The sequence below is a fragment of the Neoarius graeffei genome, chromosome 24 (genome assembly GCF_027579695.1).
Source record: "Neoarius graeffei isolate fNeoGra1 chromosome 24, fNeoGra1.pri, whole genome shotgun sequence".
NCBI lineage: Eukaryota > Metazoa > Chordata > Actinopteri > Siluriformes > Ariidae > Neoarius > Neoarius graeffei.
The window spans coordinates 37,397,691-37,419,622 of NC_083592.1; the positions used below are offsets into that span (position 1 = coordinate 37,397,691).

The window sequence follows — 21,932 nt, forward strand, 5'->3', positions numbered from 1 at the left end:
CCTGCCCCGTGCTGCTGATTGGCTAGAATAGTATTGTGTGGCTCGGTCTGAGCCACTTTTTTGTTTCCCAGTTTCAGAGCCAGGGCTGTGTACGAACCCCAGATTTTTTTCCCAGCGTACACACCGAGAGGGGATATTCACTGAATTAGATAAAAGGTGTACTGGATTAGAGTCGATGACTGCACTTTTAATACTTTACCACTGACTAACACAGCAAACCATTCAAGTTTTGTCAGTAAGGTTTTTGCTTCCAAGCCCAGGTCAAATATTTAACTTGACTGTTAGGAGGTGTTCATGAACTGTTCATGAGATTAAAGACTGTAATAAATATTTAAACCAGACAAATGCAAGTAGTCAACTTTTGTGTAATGTTGTTTTTGATCATTTCATCTGTAATGTGCTTTTGATAAGTTTGCTTATTCAATATTGTGAAAAATCAAGTTACTTAACCTTACTGTAGTGTTACTTATAGTAGTTTTCTTATATTTATATAAAAGACTATAACAGACATTTAAGACTAAGTAGATAGATAGATAGATAGATAGAGAGAGAGAGAGAGAGAGAGAGAGAGAGAGAGAGAGAGAGAGAGAGAGTTAGGCCCATAAATATTTGGACAGAGACAACATTTTTTCTAATTTTAATTCTGTACATTACCACAATGAATTTTGAACAAAACAATTCAGATGCAGTTGAAGTTCAGACTTTCGGCTTTAATTCAGTGGGTTGAACAAAATGATTGCATAAAAATGTGAGGAACTAAAAGCATTTTTTAAACACAATCCCTTCATTTCAGGGGCTCAAAAGTAATTGGACAAATTAAATAATTGTAAATAAAATGTTCATTTCTAATACTTGGTTGAAAACCCTTTGTTGGCAATGACTGCCTGAAGTCTTGAACTCATGGACATCACCAGATGCTGTGGTTCCTCCTTTTTAATGCTCTGCCAGGCCTTTACTGCACCGGTTTTCAGTTGCTGTTTGTTTGTGGGCCTTTCTGTCTGAAGCTTAGTCTTTAACAAGTGAAATGCATGCTCAATTGGGTTGAGATCAGGTGACTGACTTGGCCATTCAAGAATATTCCACTTCTTTGCTTTAATAAACTCCTGGGTTGCTTTGGCTTTATGTTTTGGGTCATTGTCCATCTGTATTATGAAATGCCGACCAATCAGTTTGGCTGCATTTGGCTGGATTTGAGCACACAGTATGTCTCTGAATACCTCAGAATTCATCCGGCTGCTTCTGTCCTGTGTCACATCATCAATAAACACTAGTGACCCAGTGCCACTGGCAGCCATGTATGCCCAAGCCATCACACTGCCTCCGCCGTGTTTTACAGATGATGTGATATGCTTTGGATCATGAGCTGTACCACGCATTTGCCATACTTTTTTCTTTCCATCATTCTGGTAGAGGTTGATCTTGGTTTCATCTGTCCAAAGAATGTTCTTCCAGAACTGTGCTGGCTTTTGTAGATGCTTTTTTAGCAAAGTCCAATCTAGCCTTTTTATTCTTGAGGCTTATGAGTGGCTTGCACTGTGCAGTGAACCCTCTGTATTTACTTTCATGCAGTCTTCTCTTTATGGTAGATTTGGATATTGATAGGCCTACCTCCTGGAGAGTGTTGTTCACTTGGTTGGCTGTTGTGAAGGGGTTTCTCTTCACCATGGAAATTATTCTGCGATCATCCACCACTGTTGTCTTCTGTGGGCGTCCAGGTCTTTTTGCATTGATGAGTTCACCAGTGCTTTCTTTCTTTCTCAGGATGTACCAAACTGTAGATTTTGCCACTCCTAATATTGTAGCAATTTCTCGAATGGGTTTTTCCTGTTTTCGCAGCTTAAGGATGGCTTGTTTCACCTGCATGGAGAGCTCCTTTGACTGCATGTTTTCTTCACGGCAAAATCTTCCAAATGCAAGCACCACACCTCAAATCAACTCCAGGCCTTTTATCTGCTTAATTGAGAATGACATAACGAAGGAATTGCCTGCACCTGCCCATGAAATAGCCTTTGAGTCAATTGTCCAATTACTTTTGGTCCCTTTAAAAACAGGGTGGCACATGTTAAGGAGCTGAAACTCCTAAACCCTTCATCCAATTTTAATGTGGATACCCTCAAATGAAAGCTGAAAGTCTGGACTTTATGTCCATGTCCATTATATAACTATAACTTGAATATGTTTCAGTAAACAGGTAAAAAAACAAAATTTGTGTCAGTGTCCAAATAACAACAGCAGAAATGAAAGTGGCCCTGCAGTAAAACAGAAGCTGAAAGAAAGATCCTGAATTTTGGTGCATCTGAAAATGGCTGTGGTGTTACAGTATGAGAATATACTTTTCATTGTTTATTACACTGCACCTAACATTCAGCTAGCTTATCTCTCAAAACACTTTTTCCTCAGTCCTAACAAAGCCATTGTTTTAACGAGCGAGCACTGCAGCGGTTATAAATTCTCTCAACTTGACTGACTGTGCTGCAGTCGCCTTCTTCTTTCTTGACGGAAGTTGTAATGTGACAGTCTGATTTTCTTACTATAATCTCTAACACACCTTGAAGAAATGAAAAAGGTTTATATAATTATATTTGTATAAATACAGTACTGTGCAGAAGTCTTTGGCACATGTAAAGAAATGCTGTGGACCAAAAATGGCTTAAAAATAATGAAATGAAATGTTTCAACATAAAAAAATACTATAAACAGCAGTAAGCCATAATAAATGAAACAAAGTCAATATTTGGTGTGAGACGACTCTTTGCTTTAAAAAAAAAAAAGTACAATGAGTGCAGTTTTATGCGGAAATGAGCTGTAGGTTTTACTGAGCATCTTACAGAACCAGCCACAGTTCTTCTGGACACTTTGACTGTCACACTCGCCTCTTAATTTTGCACCAAAACCCAGTAGTCTTCATTATGTTTTCTTTTTTAATCTGAAAAGTGCTCTGTTATGTAATATGCTGCTCAGGTCCAAAATTTTTTTTTCTGTAACATTTAATTTTGTGCTGGAAAATGAACGTTTGGAACACTAAAATGTTTTTGTACTGACCCGATAATGTAGAAGTCATAAAATAAAAATCTATAACAAAGTTTGTATGAAAAAAAATAGGGTGCCTAAGACTTTTGCACAGTACTGTATGTATAAATAAAAAAGGAAGCAAGAACAAAAAGTAAACTGATTAAAACAAGCTGGTATTAGAAGTTAAAAGAACATGTGCTGTCAATATACTTTGCCTTGGTATTCAAGCTATTAAAAATGTCACCAAAAATGTGGCGAAAGGAAATGGGGGCTTCCCTTGCATCTGGGATCCATAGAGCCTCCACCTTATTCAGAACATAGGCTGATTGTTTTCTTGCGCTTGTTTTCAATCTAGGAAATCAGAGCGAGACCTCTGTACAAATATTTGGGGCGTCTTTCCTTTTTGCCCGTGTCAACCTATTTAAGAGCAGGAAATTAATGTAAATTCTATAAATATGCTCCTCTGCTCTTAATGAAAGCAATGCTACAATTGTCATTCATCTCAGAGTAGGATGGTTGATGGCTGTGTTGTGTGTGAGTAATGAGAATGAAATGTTCCCAAAGTTCAAGAAGCAGGATTTACAAATCCTCATCTAAACACACAAGTTGGATTGCATTGTAAGAAGCTTTGTTTACAGACGAGTAATTCCCCAAATGACACACAGTTACCAACACACTTTCCTGAAAATTTCCCAAAATGGAAAAGGTCACCTTTTATTATCTCACAGCCTGTTTCCTTTCCTGCTCTTTTTTCAGGCTGGGTGAACATAAGCACTTTTCTGTGCCACCTGACATTAACACTTCCTTTTGCACGTTATAATCAGCTGCACCTCACTGAGCAGCAAACGATCGACAACCCCAGCTTTTTTTAGCAGGTAATGTATGTAAACTGAGCTGCACGACTATAAATGTAGATCAGATTATATCATAAAGAGAGCAGCTGTGTTAGACTCAACCACAACTTTGGCTGCTTCATGGTGTACAAAACAAAATAATCCATGGTCATCATGTGGCCAATAGTTAATGACCTTTGAGAGGATAATAATTATTTAGAAATAGGACAAACCAGTTGGTAAAAGAAATGTCAAAATATGGTGAAAAAAATCAAAAGAATATGGTATGCTAACAGGCAGAAAAGGAACTGGCAGAACATTTCTGGGAATTCTCAGTCTGATACAGCTAATCCTGGGAAGCTGTGTGCAAAGATGTTTCTTACTGACCTCTTGCTGGAAGGGTGCACACCCAAATCATGCCTGAGAGCTTGTACCAGGCTGTGACAATATTTCAGAAGCACAGAATCTTGAAGCAGACCTGCACACATATGCTATGCATACTAACTGTTATTAGTCGCAGATATCTATCCTTTCAAAGGGATAGCATGCAATCACTTGAATAACTGCTACAAAATGTTGTTCTTCACAGATCATAGTAAACCTTGTAATCATTAAAGGGTCATGGAAAACCAAATTTGCCTAAAAGAGGCTCATATACATACTGTAGTTAATACTAAGCTGTAGATAGAGCGTGTTTTGTTGACTTGCTTTTTTTTTTTACTGTTTTGGATTTCTTGTTTCTTCAAAAACACAAAAATAAACACAATTATATTCGCCCACTCCCTTTATACCAGGATAGCCCCACCCATTCACTTTAGGGCAGATTAGCCCACCCAGTCAATTTACAGCAAGTTAGCCCTATCCATTCACTTTACAGCAGATTAGCCCCGCCCAGTCAATTTACAGCAAGTTAGACCCTCCCATTCACTTTACAGCAGGTTAGCCCTGCCCACTAACTTCAAAGCAAGTTAGCCCTGCCCATTCACTTTATAACAGATTAGCCCCACCCATTCACTTTACAGCAGATTAGCCCCACCATCCACTTTACAGCAGATTAGCCCCACTCATTCAATGTACAGTCAGATAAGTCCGCCCATTCCCTTTACAGCAGGTTAGCCCTGCCCATTGATTTTACAGGATAGTCCCACCCATTCACTTTATCAGCAGGATAGCCCTGCTCATTCACTTTACAGCACATTAGCCCCACCAATGCACTTTACCGCAGGTTAGCCCCGCCCATTCACTTTACAGAAGATTAGCCCCACCCAGTCACTTTATAGCAGGTTAGCCCTACCCATTCACTTCAGAGCAGATTAGCCCCGCCCATTCACTTCAGAGCAGATTAGCCCTACCCATTCACGTCACAGCAAGTTGACCCCACCCATTCACGTCAGAGCAGGTTAGCCCCACCCATTCACTTTACAGCAAGTTAACCCCACCCATTCACTTCAGAGCAAGTTAACCCCACCCATTCACTTCAGAGCAGATTAGCCCCACCCATTCACTTCAGAGCAGATTAGCCCTACCCATTCACATCACAGCAAGTTGACCCCACCCATTCACGTCAGAGCAGGTTAGCCCCACCCATTCACTTTACAGCGGATCAGCCCCACCCATTCACTTCAGAGAAGATTAGCCCCACCCATTCACTTCAGAGCACCTTAGCCCCACCCATTCACTTTACAGCAGATTAGCCCCACCCATTCACTTCAGAACAGATTAACCCCACCCATTCACTTTACAGCAAGTTAACCCCACCCATTCACTTCAGAGCAGATTAGCCCTACCCATTCACATCACAGCAAGTTGACCCCACCCATTCACTTCAGAGAAGATTAGCCCCACCCATTCACTTTACAGCAGATCAGCCCCACCCATTCACTTCAGAGAAGATTAGCCCCACCCATTCACTTCAGAGCACCTTAGCCCCACCCGTTCACTTTACAGCAAATTAGCCCCACCCATTCACTTCAGAACAGAATAACCCCACCCATTCACTTTACAGCAAGTTAACCCCACCCATTCACTTCAGAACAGAATAACCCCACCCATTCACTTTACAGCAAGTTAACCCCACCCATTCACTTCAGAGCAGATTAGCCCTACCCATTCACATCACAGCAAGTTGACCCCACCCATTCACGTCAGAGCAGGTTAGCCCCACCCATTCACTTTACAGCAGATCAGCCCCACCCATTCACTTCAGAGAAAATTTGTCCCACCCATTCACTTCAGAGAAAATTTGTCCCACCCATTCACTTCAGAACACCTTAGTCCCACCCATTCACTTTACAGCAAATTAGCTCCACCCATTCACTATATAGCAGGTTAGCCGTTGAAAAATGTTACATCACAGGTACCAAATGCTCTGAACAACCAATTTTGATTTCAGGGAAACTTCTTAATAGATTGGCTATAAGACCAGCTCTTCTAAAACCTCTGGTGTTAGTTCAAAGCACATTCTTTCCTTTTTTTCAGGACACCATGCCTCAAAGTATTCTTTAGAAGTCGCTTGGAGACTTCCTTTAAAGCCTCTTCCCCCACTAATACAGATGATTCCAGGACTTCCTGGTCATAACTAAGCCCCAAATGCGACGTCTATATTTACACCTAGTTTCTGGCCTGATATGACCTCCAGCCTCCTAGGATCTAGTTCCAGAAAAGAAAGTGAACAAGGGGGCCAGATCCGAAGCCACGACTCCTTCCAGCCAGGGAGAACAATGAGTGTACAGTAAACAGCAGCTTTTCTCTTCCCTGGCCCCATGCCTCTCTCTTCACACAGGCTGTGCAGATCCCTAAATACACACATCAAGAAAAAAAGGCTGGAAGCCGAGACGCATCTACCTCAGCACTGTGCCAGGAATGTTTCACAGAGGACAAGTCTCCAAACAGAAAGCATCTCAGCGGGTGTAGATTTAGCAGTTACCCCAAACAAGACTGCAAAGGTTACAGAAAGGTCTGAGGCCACATGTATTTGATTCACCAAAGACTGTACCTTAGAATTAGACCGTTAAAGAAAGCACAAACTGCAACTAGGTAGCAATTAAGCTAACACCAAAATTAAAGTAGCCTTGTTTGCAGGAGTTACAGACTTCTTCAGGACATTTGGGACACACATGACAGGGTGACAATACACACATAATGAGAGGTTTACGGTATATTTTGGGGTGAAAAACTACCATTATACTTGCTGCTAATGTACAGTGTAGAGGGGAAAACATTTAACGGTTATTTCACGAAATCGAGTCGTACATGAGCTGATAGTTAACGAGGCACGTAGTGCTGAGTTGGCTATAAGCCATGTACGACGAGATTGAGTGGAATAACTTTTATTCTATCCACATTTACTGGATTTTGAGAAACAGAGCATTTTTTTTTTGCAAATTCGATAAATAAAAACTTTGTACAAAATGTCTGACAAAATAATGTCTGTTTAGAATGTAAAGAAACCAGCGAAATGACGGTAGCAATTTGTGAAAAATGCTATAATAATAATTTTTGAAAAATATAAAGGATACATCTCATCTCATCTCATTATCTCTAGCCGCTTTATCCTGTTCTACAGGGTCGCAGGCAAGCTGGAGCCTATCCCAGCTGACTATGGGTGAAAGGCGGGGTACACCCTGGACAAGTCGCTAGGTCATCACAGGGCTGACACATAGACACAGACAACCATTCACATCTACGGTCAATTTAGAGTCACCAGTTAACCTAACCTGCATGTCTTTGGACTGTGGGGGAAACCGGAGCACCCGGAGGAAACCCACGCGGACACGGGGAGAACATGCAAACTCCACACAGAATGGCCCTCGCCGGCCACGGGGCTCGAACCCGGACCTTCTTGCTGTGAGGCGACAGCGCTAACCACTACACAACCATGCCACCGGAACAGGACATATTGGCGAAAAACAAACAAAAAACTATATTCCTTTAGCGGGTGGCATGGTGGTGTAGTGGTTAGCACTGTCGCCTCACAGCAAGAAGGCTCTGGGTTCGAGCCCAGTGGCCGACGGGGCCTTTCTGCGTGGAGTTTGCATGTTGTCTGCGTGGGTTTCCTCCACAATCCAAAGACATGAAGGTTAGGCTAATTGGTGGCTCTAAATTAACCGTGAGTGTGAATGGTTATTTGTCTGTACGTGTTAGTCCTGCGATGACCTGGAGACTTGTCCAGGGTGTACCTCGCCCCTAGTCAGCTAGGATAGGCTCCAGCCTGCCTGCAAGCCTGTATAGGATGTGTGTATATATGCATAACATACTGTAAATATCTGTATATTTGATTTGGTCGATATTATACCATGTTGGTATGTTTTCTTTTTGTTGCTTTTGTTTTGTTTTGTATATATAGTTTATTATGGCAGAAAGTGACGTTTGATTAGCGGTGGTATAGAGGGTTAGGATTTGATAAGTTATTTACTTCTTCCTAATCCTTTCCAAACATTATTATGTTACTGCCTTGTAGTTACGCTATTCTGTTTGTTTGTGACAATGTTTTGATTATTGCATTTTTAATTTTATTTTTTTACATCTTCTTTACTGTTCGGAATAAAGCAATCAATCAATCAATAGGATAAGCGGCTACGGATGGATATTCTTTTAGCTATTTCTATTTCTTTTAAATACTTGATAACAATTTTTGGGGTTTTGTTTTCGACTACAGTTTTTATTTTATCCTCGGTTGGTTCAGCAACACGCTCCGCCATTTTGTTTTTCTCTACTCACGGTATAGGAGCTGATATCCTAGTAGTAGAGTAGCCAATCAGAGTGTGCGATTGCTCATGTCCAGTGACTGGGGATAGAATAATATGTTATAGTTTGTGGAACTAGTGTTAATTTAATGCTTGATATGGTGGTCTCAATCCACAGTTCTGACTATTGGACCCATAACATTGGTTTTCACTAAAGATGGCATAATAACACTTTGTTCCTGATACAGATACTGAAACCTTGAGCATCAGCTGATACCAATCCGATATTGTTTTCTTTAAAAACTAAGCTGTCCATCTTTTCATCACAATTAAAACTCTTCTGCACAAAAATATCTTATACTGCAAATATAATAAATATAACAAAGTACAAGTATGTAGTATAAATACATAAGTATAAATTATAAATATAATTCAATCCTAACAAAGGAAAAAATCAGCCAAGTCCCTTTATGTATAAATATTTCCAATTCCAAAAACACTCATGTTTTCGTCAACGATACCCAAAACACCATTTTTTCCTGGCGTCAGCCTGGATCAGTCCTGGGTATGAGATCGATGCCATCTTTCACACTTTGAAACCTTAAATAAATGTGTGCTTAAGAATGTGTTAATATTTAAAAACTCGAACTGAACAGATAATTGAGTATCTGCTCTAAATAACTGCTCTAGGTTAAAAGGTAGGACATGTAAAATGCACCGGCTGCCAACTTCTTTCCAGTCAACAATTAGTCATCCCTAGCTGAGTGAGATCTACAGGCTTGTAAATGAGAAAATAAGAAAATAAGGACAGATGATTTCCACAGTGCACTTTCTGGAAGAGTTGCCATGACTCCCACATGCTCTTTAGACAGGTACTGGCAAAACTGCTCTACTTTGAGCTATTATAGTCTGGCTTTACACAGCAAACACACAATCCATCACCAGAGACACATAATCAAACAAAATGGAGGGAAGACGAAGACATACAAATAGCTTTGGAAGGATTTTTCTGTTCTGTTTACTAGTCACGAGCTTGCAGAAAATGAGCTGGTCTTTTGAGCTTACACAACATGGCAGGCATGTAAATAGTAACATTTACGTAAAGAAATAAACTGAATATCGTCTTCTGCGTAATCTTACAATACCAAAAATACCTCAGGTTGATCTGCTATAGCAGGAAACATTTCTGATTAGTAACGCAATTTAATATAAACTCACTGGCCACTTTAATAGGAACTTGCTCTTGATTCTAAGATCCCTGTTCTTTGCTGGCAGGAGCGAAACCCAATGTGGTCTTCTGCTGTTGCATGCTGAGATGCTTTTCTGCTCACCACGGTTGTAAAAAGTTACTATGAGTTACTATATCCTTCCTGGCAGCTTGAACCAATCTGGCCATTTTCCTCTGCCCTCTCTTATCAACAAGGTGTTTGTTTCCACCCACAGAACTGTCACTCACTCAGTGTTTTTTGTTTTTTGCACCATTCTGTGTAAACTCTAGAGACGGTTGTGTGTGAAAACCCCAGGAGATCAGCAGTTTCTGAAATACTCAAACCAGTCCATCTGGCTCAAACCAACACCCACGCCACAGTGAAAGTCACACTTTATATCAGAAATGCCATATAATAGTGGCCTAATACAATCAGATGCCAGTTTATAGGTACATACAGTATAAGTTGTACGTATAAGAGAAGTTCACTTTGTAGGTATACCATTACTGCCTGAAGCTCATCTGTTGCTATGTGGAATATGGTAATTCCCTTTTTCCTTGAAAGTTGTGCCACAGAAGCACTCGTACCAGTGCAATACACACTATTATTATACACACAGGACACTTTTTTGATGGAATAAAAACATGTATTCTCTTCCCTTCTAGCAGGTTTCATTCATTTGGTTTGACAGCATGCAATATTGTTAGCATATCGCTTATCCTACATGTATTACATCACTCTACCCAATGGAGAATGAGCGTTGAATATGATTTACGACATTGCATGGTTGTCAAGACAACATGACGTCACACATCGGAGCTGATGGGAATATGCAGTGAGAAAGTTTTCTGCTGCACATGCGCAGAAGCATTTCTTTGTTTGCCGGCGGCACCAGGCAATAAACTGTCGCAGTTAATTGAAAATGCCATAAGATACATATTACACATAAAACTTCCATGCAACTGTGACAATTTGTAAACAAACATGGCCGCCAGGTTTGCGTCGTTAAATATGGAAGAGTTAATGGAAGATTTTGTGCATGTATTATAATAATAATAATAATAATGTGTTGCGGCGGCACGGTGGTGTAGTGGTTAGCGCTGTCGCCTCACAGCAAGAAGGTCCGGGTTCGAGCCCCGTGGCCGGCGAGGGCCTTTCTGTGTGGAGTTTGCATGTTCTCCCCGTGTCCGCGTGGGTTTCCCCCGGGTGCTCCGGTTTCCCCCACAGTCCAAAGACATGCAGGTTAGGTTAACTGGTGACTCTAAATTGACCGTAGGTGTGAATGTGAGTGTGAATGGTTGTCTGTGTCTATGTGTCAGCCCTGTGATGACCTGGCGACTTGTCCAGGGTGTACCCCGCCTTTCGCCTGTAGTCAGCTGGGATAGGCTCCAGCTTGCCTGCGACCCTGTAGAACAGGATAAAGCGGCTAGAGATAATGAGATGAGAATAATGTGTTGCCAGGCAAAACAAACCTCACCCGGTAGCACTTATGATGAATATGAAGGAAGATATTGCAAAAAAAAATAGGTACCCTATGGATACATGTGGCTACTGCTTATACTGTAAATAAAATTGTTTTCTGATACCATGTCCATACAGTAAATATAGCATACATATTTACTCTATGAGGCAGTAGCCACAAAAATGAAACGTAATCCAAAAATGAACAATTTAAAAAATCACAGAAGTAAAATATACCAAGTGTCTATACTTTATATTATTCTACTCTTTCCTCTTACAGTTTTCAAAACTGAAACCTCTGAACCGAGGCTGACATACGCACGCTGTCGCCATGACCAAAACTCTTATTTCCCGGAAATGGCCCGGTGCTAGAGCTCAGTGGAACGCACTTTCCCTCTGTAATAAGCATAAATATGTCTGAAAGCGATTTCTTTAGTCTAGTCCATTTATTTCGAATGGTGAACCGAATTGTATACACTCACCGGTCATTTTAATCAGAACATGTGTATGCGTGTGCGCAGTGCGTGACTGTTACACTCTTACATTCTTACAGCATGATGATGTAGTGGCTAGCGCCTCGATATGAGGCAGTAGCCACAATAAAAACGATTTTGTCCTTTTTGGTGACCTTGACCGGATCACCCTCAAAATGTTGGAGGTTCTATTTGAGACCAATGCCCATCTATCCTGAAAGTTTCATGAAGATTGGTCCAGCGTGTAATATTGTTTACAAAAAAACAAAGAAACCCAACTGAAAACAAAACCTTGCCCCGCTTACTCCGTAGCAGGTGAGGTAATAATATTGGCTGGCTTTTTTCATGGTATATCAGATATATTCCATTTAGCTAGCATGATATTGAACTCATTTTCAACTTGTTCAATATCATGCTAGCTGAATGGAATACAGCGCCCTCCACAATTATTGGCACCCCTCGTTAAGATATGTTCTTAGGCTTCTAATAAATTCATTTAAAAAAATAATATAGGACAACAATGCAAAAAAAGAGAAAAATCCAACCTTTAATTCAAGTGCATTTATTCAGTAGGAAAAAAAAATCCCACATTAAGAAATAATTCTTTTACATGAAATCATGTATGCCACAATTATTGGCACCCCTGATGTTAATACTTTGTACAACTCCCTTTTGCCAACAAGACAGCACTTAATATTCTCCTATAACATTTCACAAGAAGGGAGAATACAGAGAGAGGGATATTCAACCATTCCTCTTTGCACAATCTCTCTAAATCGTCCAGAGTCCTGGGTCCTCTCCTATGCACTCTCCTCTTCAGCTCACCCCACAGGTTTTCAATTGGGTTGAGGTCTGGGGACTGAGATGGCCATGAGCTTGATTTTGTGTCTGGTGAACCATTTTTGTGTAGATTTGGCCACATGTTTAGGGTCATTATCTTGCTGAAAGATCCAGTGATGACCCATCTTCAGCTTTCAGGCAGAGGCCACCAGATTTTGATTTAAAGTGCCCTGGTATTTCAAAGAGTTCATGATGCCATGCACCCTAACAAGGTTCCCGGGGCCTTTGGAAGAGAAACAGGCCCACAGCATCACCGATCCTCCTCCATACTTCACAGTGGGCATGAGGTGCTTTTCCACATCTTTTGTGATGTATTAGAGTGTTTGTTGCCAAAAAGCTCTATCTTGGTCTCATCTGACCAAAGCACACGGTCCCAGTTGAAGTCCCAGTACCGCTTAGCGAACTCCAGATGTTTATGTTTATGCTTGTAAGTGAGAAAAGACTTTTTTCGTGCATGCCTCCCAAACAGCTTGTTGGCATGTAGATAGCGCCTGATGGTTGTTATGGAGACTTTGTGACCCCAAGATGCTACTCTTTGATGCAATTCTCTAACAGTGAGCTTCGGAGAACTTTTTACTTCTCTTACCATCCTCCTCACTGTGCATGGTGGCAAGATAAACTTGCATCCTCATCCAGGCTTGTAACTGTTCCAATTGTTTTAAACTTCTTGATGATTCCTCTGACTGTAGATATGGGCCAGTGTAGGTGAGTGGCTGTTTTCTTGTAGCCACTGCCTGACTTATGAAGGTCGACACACATCTGCCTTACTTGAACGGTGTGTTCTCTTGTCTTTCCCATGTTGAAGAGTGGATAAGAGAAATAGGCCTCTGTGTCATATCATATTTATACCCCAGGGAAACAGGATGTGATGAATTACTAATTAAAGGTTCCCAGATACTCTGATCAACTTTATAAACTACAGTAGAAATGACAGATATGCTTCAATTACATTTATTTTCTAGGAATCGTTATGGGTGCCAATAATTGTGGAACAGGTGATTTTATGAAAAATAATTATTTCTTAATCAGGGATTTTTTTTATTTTTATTTGTTAATTCACTTGAGTTAAGGGTTACATTTTTCTACAATTTTCAGTGTGAGATTATGCTTATGTGTATATCTGATATACCACGAAAAAAAGCCAGCCAATATTATTTAAAAATTTCACTACATTATCATGTCTGTGCTGAGAAAACTCCACCATCTACAACCCCGATTCCAAAAAAATTGGGACAAAGTACAAATTGTAAATAAAAACGGAATGCAATGATGTGGAAGTTTCAAAATTCCATATTTTATTCAGAATAGAACATAGATGATAGAAAGATAGAAAGATCTGGACTGCAGGCTGGCCAGTTCAGTACCCGGACCCTTCTTCTACGCAGCCATGATGCTGTAATTGATGCAGTATGTGGTTTGACATTGTCATGTTGGAAAATGCAAGGTCTTCCCTGAAAGAGACGTCGTCTGGATGGGAGCATATGTTGCTCTAGAACCTGGATATACCTTTCAGCATTGATGGTGTCTTTCCAGATGTGTAAGCTGCCCATGCCACACGCACTAATGCAACCCCATACCATCAGAGATGCAGGCTTCTGAACTGAGCGCTGATAACAACTTGGGTCGTCCTTCTCCCCTTTAGTCCGAATGACACGGCGTCCCTGATTTCCATAAAGAACTTCAAATTTTGATTCGTCTGACCACAGAACAGTTTTCCACTTTGCCACAGTCCATTTTAAATGAGCCTTGGCCCAGAGAAGATGTCTGCGCTTCTGGATCATGTTTAGATACGGCTTCTTCTTTGAACTATAGAGTTTTAGCTGGCAACGGCGGATGGCACGGTGAATTGTGTTCACAGATAATGTTCTCTGGAAATATTCCTGAGCCCATTTTGTGATTTCCAATACAGAAGCATGCCTGTATGTGATGCAGTGCCGTCTAAGGGCCCGAAGATCACGGGCACCCAGTATGGTTTTCCGGCCTTGATCCTTACGCACAGAGATTCTTCCAGATTCTCTGAATCTTTTGATGATATTATGCACTGTAGATGATGATATGTTCAAACTCTTTGCAATTTTACACTGTCGAACTCCTTTCTGATATTGCTCCACTATTTGTCGGCGCAGAATTAGGGGGATTGGTGATCCTCTTCCCATCTTTACTTCTGAGAGCCGCTGCCACTCCAAGATGCTCTTTTTATACCCAGTCATGTTAATGACCTATTGCCAATTGACCTAATGAGTTGCAATTTGGTCCTCCAGCTGTTCCTTTTTTGTACCTTTAACTTTTCCAGCCTCTTATTGCCCCTGTCCCAACTTTTTTGAGATGTGTTGCTGTCATGAAATTTCAAATGAGCCAATATTTGGCATGAAATTTCAAAATGTCTCACTTTCGACATTTGATATGTTGTCTATGTTCTATTGTGAATACAATATCAGTTTTTGTGATTTGTAAATTATTGCATTCCGTTTTTATTTACAATTTGTACTTTGTCCCAACTTTTTTGGAATCGGGGTTGTAAATAATACCAGCTCTGTGATGGTCCTGTGGTGATCCCCTTCCACTGATCAATGGGGTAGAGTCAGGCTGACAAACTGTCCGTTGCAGCAGATGAGCTACAGTCATGCAGTAAATATAACACAGTACTAGTAAATGTATACCTATGCACCAATATGGGAGGTGCATGTACCGTAATAACTGCAATTTATGCTCAGAGCATAGTAACAAGATAAACATACCTTTTCATTACAGTGACGTCTAAAGGTGCTTAGTATAATTTCCTGAAAAGCGAAAATAAGCATGGTGCTTACAAGCCACCAAAAGCAGTTGTTAACATAATTACCCTGAATTTATATTGTTTTTGCTCATAATAAAATTAACCCAGTCCCGTTCCATGACAAAGGGACAGTGTATCTTCCCACCAAAAATTCCCATAGTAAGTAGAGACTTTATGTTATGGAAGGGTGAACACTGGACTAGGATAAGAAAATAGTTTTAAGCTGTCATCTTGTGTGGTCTTAAAAGTCAGTAGCGTTGGAGTATAAAAACACAACCAAACACCAGACAATGGCAGTTTTCCTCAAGGATTTTTATAAAATGCCCTTGTTTACTTAAACTGGTAGTGAGTAAGTCAGCTCAGGCCATTCTTTTTCAATTATACTATATATCAGTTTACAGTCCTACAATGAGCTCTGGGATGAAATTGTTTGGGGAAACTCCTGACAAAACCATACTGAGTGGGATCCAGTCTTCCTCAACTCTCTCAGCCTCATCAAGTAGCTTTGAGGTGATTAAGAAGATAGATTTTCATACAAATCCAGTCATTACAAATCTGCAAGTGTGAGAACATGTTGGGTCACCGTTACAAGAGGTTCTTAACACCAAAAGGACATGTTTTGTCAAGAACAGCGACTCAAATTGCACATGAGCATTTACTCAAAATGTGACTCAAATTGAGCTGACCTGTAAAACTCTAACTTTTACAGAAATGGAGGTCAAGTGTCATCCTCTGTTACAGCTCTAAAGTGAAGAAAACAAATGGTTCCACATCTGGTCTCAACTTCTTTTCTTTTTTTCTTTTTACCATGGAGCAATGCAGAGCTTTAAGTGATTGTCCAGATTTTCATTCTTTCTTCACGAGAGGAGGAAAGTGGGACACAAACAAACAGGCAATGCAAAGGTCATTTACCTCAGCATGTGGCCACCCCACTGAAATACTGCTCTTCACATACAAGAGATACCATGACTTCTCGAGTGACTTGGATATGCTGCCAATAAAATACAATCGCACTTCTTTTTTTTTTTTAATTTACCCATCCACACAAACAGAAAAAGGCAACCAAGAAAATTCAAACGAGAAAGCTTTCTGGCATTCTATACTCTTAACGGGACCTCGCATTACTTTCTTTGTCCTTGCTGAACTTTCTTCACCAAATTTTATTTTCCTTCTATTGAGAGGTGGATAGCCGAGGAGAAGAAATGCTTCGGAGCACGCCAAAGCGAAGGAATGACTCAAGGAGGGAAATTAAGTTGAGCGCCAACATCTGCTTCTAATAAAACTGCATGCATTGTACCAAAAGAGAAAAAAATTCAAGTGTCTTGCTCTGAGTCATACTCAAACATAGCTATTCTCCCCCCCAAAAAATGCTATTTCACTTCTTACAACATAGTTATACACACAGTGATGACTTGTGTTTAAACATCTTACTCAGCTAGGATATTTAGGGCTGTTTAGTTGGGGGTGCGGTTACTTTCTGTAAGATTAAATCTTCGTCTCTACATCCCGGGCCGTTTCTGGAGCCACAGAAAGACCATGAGCATTTTCCCTTGACATTTTTTTTGGTAATGTTTACCTTACATGACTCCAAACTGTTTGAAACACTCTTTAAAACACTTCCACAATCTGTTGGCTCCTTATGAAATGGAGTGCAGTGAGTTTACAGTGGCATTTCCTCCACTAGATGGAACATGAAGGGTGGTGAGGTAGTGGGCAAAGGCAGTAAGAGGGAAAGAGAAAATGGCATAATTATGGTTATTTCTAGGCCTCTTTGACATTTTTTTCGCCCCTCCTACTCGTTCTTCCTGTCATCTCTCATTTCTCTTTCTTTCTACTTTTCCACATCCTGGACTGCTATAAAGGTCCAGGTCTACACACACACACACACACACACACACACACACATTCCTTCTGACTTAGATCATTCCTGCAGTCAGGGAAAAAGTGTTTGTACACAATGTTCTCCTAAAATAAACCGAATAATAAGATATTGGTCATATGTTTTGACAGTAGGTGGTAGGTTATAGCCTAACAGTCATTAATGAGTAATGTTCTTGTCCTTTGTGAAACCAAACAGTAGGTAGAACATCAAGATTTTATCGGATAAGAAATGAACCAATTAACTAATTTGTATTTTCTCGACAAACATGATCAGGACTAAGTCCTTTCCTCAGTTATTCTTGAAAACCCAGAACACTTGAGCTAACAGGCTACGCTATAACAACTGAATAAATCCTCAGAGGCTAGTCTGTTAAACACCAGCTAATTTAATTAAGCCTGACACATCGTGTAGCTATGAATCTCAGAATACGCGGGTTGACAAATTGTGAAGCAGAGACTTGAAAAGTCCTCGGTGTTAAAACACAAAGAATATCAGACAAGCCTTTAAGTGTAACCCAGACTACATCTCATCACACCTCAGGCTACATTTTAGTGAAGCCTATTGAGCTCACGCCCGGCACGCGATATGCAACACAGTCCTTATACATTACACACACAAGCAAGAATAGCAAAGTTCAAAGGTCAAACAGAGATGTGGCGAAACAAAAGTGTCAAAATATAACACACAAGTGTTTGGGCAGACAGACTGTTCTGTGTCATGTGTCATATGTAAATACCCCAACAGACCGTCCGGTTTTAGGACTGTGTGTGTGTGTGTGTGTGCTGTGGGTCAGTGTGTGCTGTGTGTGTGTGCTGTGTGTGTGTTGTGGGTCAGTGTGTGCTGTGTGTGTGCTGTGTGTGTGTGTGTGTTGTGGGTCAGTGTGTGCTGTTTGTGTGTGTGTGTATTGTGTGTCAGTGTGTGTGTGTGTGTGTGTATTGTGTGTCAGTGTGTGCTGTGTGTGTGTGTGCTGTGTGTCAGTGTGTGTGTGTGGTTTGGTCCTGTTCAGGTCGGATAGTGATTACGCTTCCAGCCTAAAAATAACAACAGGTTGCATGTACAGTCTACAATTCAGATGAACACCGCACAAGGAAATGGAGAAAATAATAAATGGTGACCAAAGGTGCTTTTTGTTTTTAATTTTGTTGCAGTTATATCTGACAGGTAGGATAATCTTTCCAATTTTGTCATGAAAATCATCCAGTGTTTCTTTTTTTCCAGGTAAATCGACAGAAACAGGTTGTAGGTATCGCTATAGCTACTCACCGATGTGTGTTGAAGCCGTGGTGCTCGGAGCGCGCACTGCTTTGTGTCCTGTGCCGAGGAGGAGAAGAGAAGAGGAGGAGGAGGAGGATGGCGGGGTTTCACTAACCTACAGTGCAGGCAGTCTGCCGTGTAGCCGGGCTTTAATCAGACGAGATGAGGTGAGATGAGATGAAATGAGATGGGATGTGGTAGTCAGATGTTAGCGGCTCAGCTCAGCTCAGCTCTGGAATGCGCTGTGTGATGTTGCAGCAGCGGCTGGAGACGCAGTAACTCCCCCACCAACTCCCCCACTGAGTGCCGCCTTCAGCACGCCTCCACTTAACTCTGTATGAGCCGGAGCGCGCGCGCACACACACACACCTCATTAAGCAGAGTGAGGTAATGACTGAAAGCACACACTAATGGACTATATAGTATAAAAACAGACAGGCAGGCAGACAGACAGGAAGACAGACAGACAGGAAGAGAGACAGGCAGGCAAACATATAAGCAGAGAGACAGATAGGTAGGGAAACATAAGCAGACAGACAGGCAGAGAGACACTCAGGGAAACATATAAGCAGACAGACAGACAGGAAGAGAGACAGGCAGGCAGGCAAACATATAAGCAGAGAGACAGACAGGCAGGCAAACATATAAGCAGTGAGACAGGCAGGCAGACAGACAGGCAGGCAAACATATAAGCAGTGAGGCAAAGAGGCAGGCAGACAGACAGGCAGGCAGGCAAACATATAAGCAGAGAGGCAGGCAGACAGACAGGAAGCGAGACAGACAGGCAGGCAAACATATAAGCAGTGAGACAGAGAGGCAGACAGACAGACAGGCAGGCAAACATACAGGCAGAGAGACAGACAGGCAGACAGACAGGCAGGCAAACATACAGACAGAGAGGCAGACAGGTGGGTGGGCAGAGAAGTAGACAGACAGACAGGAAGAGAGACAGGTAGGCAGGCAGGCAAACATATAAGCAGAGAGACAGACGGGCAGGCAAACATATAAGCAGTGAGACCTGACAGGCAGGCAGGCAGGCAAACATATAAGCAGTGAGGCAGAGAGGCAGGCAGGCAGGCAGGCAGGCAAACATTATAAGCAGTGAGGCAAAGAGGCAGGCAGACAGACAGGCAGGCAGGCAAACATATAAGCAGAGAGGCAGGCAGACAGACAGGAAGCGAGACAGACAGGCAGGCAAACATATAAGCAGTGAGACAGAGAGGCAGACAGACAGACAGACAGACAGACAGACAGGCAGGCAAACATACAGGCAGAGAGACAGAGAGGCAGACAGACAGGCAAACATACAGGCAGAGAGGCAGACAGGTGGGTGGGCAGAGAAGTAGACAGACAGACAGGAAGAGAGACAGGTAGGCAGGCAGGCAAACATATAAGCAGAGAGACAGACGGGCAGGCAAACATATAAGCAGTGAGACCTGACAGGCAGGCAGGCAAACATATAAGCAGAGAGGCAGGCAGACAGACAGGAAGAGAGACAGACAGGCAGGCAAACATACAGGCAGAGAGACAGGCAGGCAAACATACAGACAGAGAGGCAGACAGGTGGGTGGGCAGAGAAGTAGACAGACAGACAGGAAGAGAGACAGACAGGCAGGCAGACAGACTTAGAAAATGATCTAAAAAGCATAGCTATGACATTCTGCATTAAATGTAGCATATAGGCTACACATCTACGGTAGTTATAATCTTTAGTATAATAGTAAGACAGCCTGATATTATTTGTAGAAAGAAAGTGCAAACTATAGCTATGACATTCTTGTGCATACATTTTAGAATAAAATAAAATAATAAGCATTTAAAGTATCTAGTTATATTGATTATCACAACAATATGAACAGTATGTTGTTACAGGGGACATTTGCTTGGTACTGTTTTGTCATGTTATTTAGTGGAAGTGGTTCGCTATTTGTTTTTTGTGTGTTTTTTTTTTTTGTGAGTTACAGTGTTGGAAATCACCGCCCACTATTATCACGCTTATATTTATCCTCTTTGGACACAAGGAAAAAAATGCAATGATACTTCATGTGTATAATTGTACACATTATGTCCAAAGGGGATATGATGAAGTTTTTCACTGCTTTGAATGTCACTTGAATCTAATTCGTTTTAATCCAAACCTCAATAAATCAAATGTAAGTCAGCCTACAAACACCATCAGTTAGGTGGCGTGTTCTGTCAATGGGAAGGTCAGGAATAAAACGCTCTATAGCTCCAGTAAATAGTGAGAATATTATTGCATACATTTAAATAATGTGCTTAATATTTTGTGGAGATGGATCATCTTTATAAAATAATATATTCTATATATATCAGCTAGAAATTAATTTCTTTCTTTCTTTCTACATATAATTCGCTTACTTTCTTCAGGGAAATGTGTTGACAGCCACATTATTGTGTCACAAGAATTCAAAAGAAAGGGAAAAAGGAAATGCATGTCACACTAACCCGGGAATAACTTGAATGACACACTGCCTTCCTTCCTGTTCATGCGTCTCTACATTTTGTTGACACTGAAAACAACGTCTGTCTGACCCGGGAGGGTGGAAGATTTCCAGTAAATGCACAAAGAAATGTAAAGAATAATTAAAAAAAAACAAGTGCAAAAACTAATATAAAATAAAGGAGTCTGTTGTGAAGGCATCCTTGATCTTCTTTGCTTTACAGTACAACATCAGACATATAGTTCTTCATCTATATTTCTTTTAGGAGTCTCATATTCATGTTCACCTTTTCCAAAAATTAAATTCAGTCTGCTAAACACAAGGCTGATCAAATTCCATAAAACTATTTTCTACCTGGGATATCAAGCAGTTCCAAGCCTTTTCTCTCTCTTCCCTCATTCCAAGATAAGATAAGGAATATCGCTATCTACTCTCCTGAGATTAAAAAAAAAAAAAAAACGTTATCATAATTACTCTAGGATAGTGTAAACCTTTTTAACCCTTTCTGGGTGTTGGATCACCAGCACACAGCTTGGAGAACATAAACTGAACTTGTTGTGAATGTTTTTTTCTCGACACACTATTCCTGTAGTAAATGTTTCACCAGTCTTTTTTTTTTTTTGCAAAAACAATCCACCTATTACAGGCTTGGGCTGTTGAACGTTGTTGCCATGGCAGAGTCGACTGCGTTCATCTCACACTTCAACTGTTCAAACAGCAGCTCTGAGTCATACACTGACCCCTGACAGTACTTTTGTCCAAGTATATTTCTCCAAAAAAAAACAGGCAGGAGAGGAAGAGCAGATGAAGAAACATCAGAGCAGTGGAAAATCCATGAAAGATTTGAGGCTCTGTATCTGTGAATGACGTTCATGGCTTCCCGGAAAGCTGCTCATTCTTCCGAGGCATCCAGAGGTTACGGGTCACATGATTTCACCTCATCTTTTGCCCTCGATCTCCACTCACAAGAACCTCTTTAACAGGAAGGGCTTCATTGATAAAGCCTACATTCATTGTGGGGTCGTAATCTGATGAATTTTTGAAAT

General features: G+C 41.0%; 1 protein-coding gene across 3 annotated transcripts in view; it reads right to left on the reverse strand.

Annotated features, from left to right (window-relative positions):
* Window positions 1–18,728, reverse strand: part of si:ch211-204c21.1 (disabled homolog 2) — a 70,906-nt gene extending 52,178 nt beyond the window's left edge. The window contains exon 1 of one of the 3 annotated variants that reach the window (XM_060907198.1): window positions 18,434–18,726. The gene's annotated coding sequence lies outside the window, so the exon portion shown is untranslated. Of the gene's footprint in view, window positions 1–18,433 lie in introns of all 3 variants that reach the window. The other 2 variants (XM_060907197.1, XM_060907196.1) reach the window with 2 other exon arrangements.
* Between the last annotated feature and the right edge of the window lie 3,204 nt (window positions 18,729–21,932).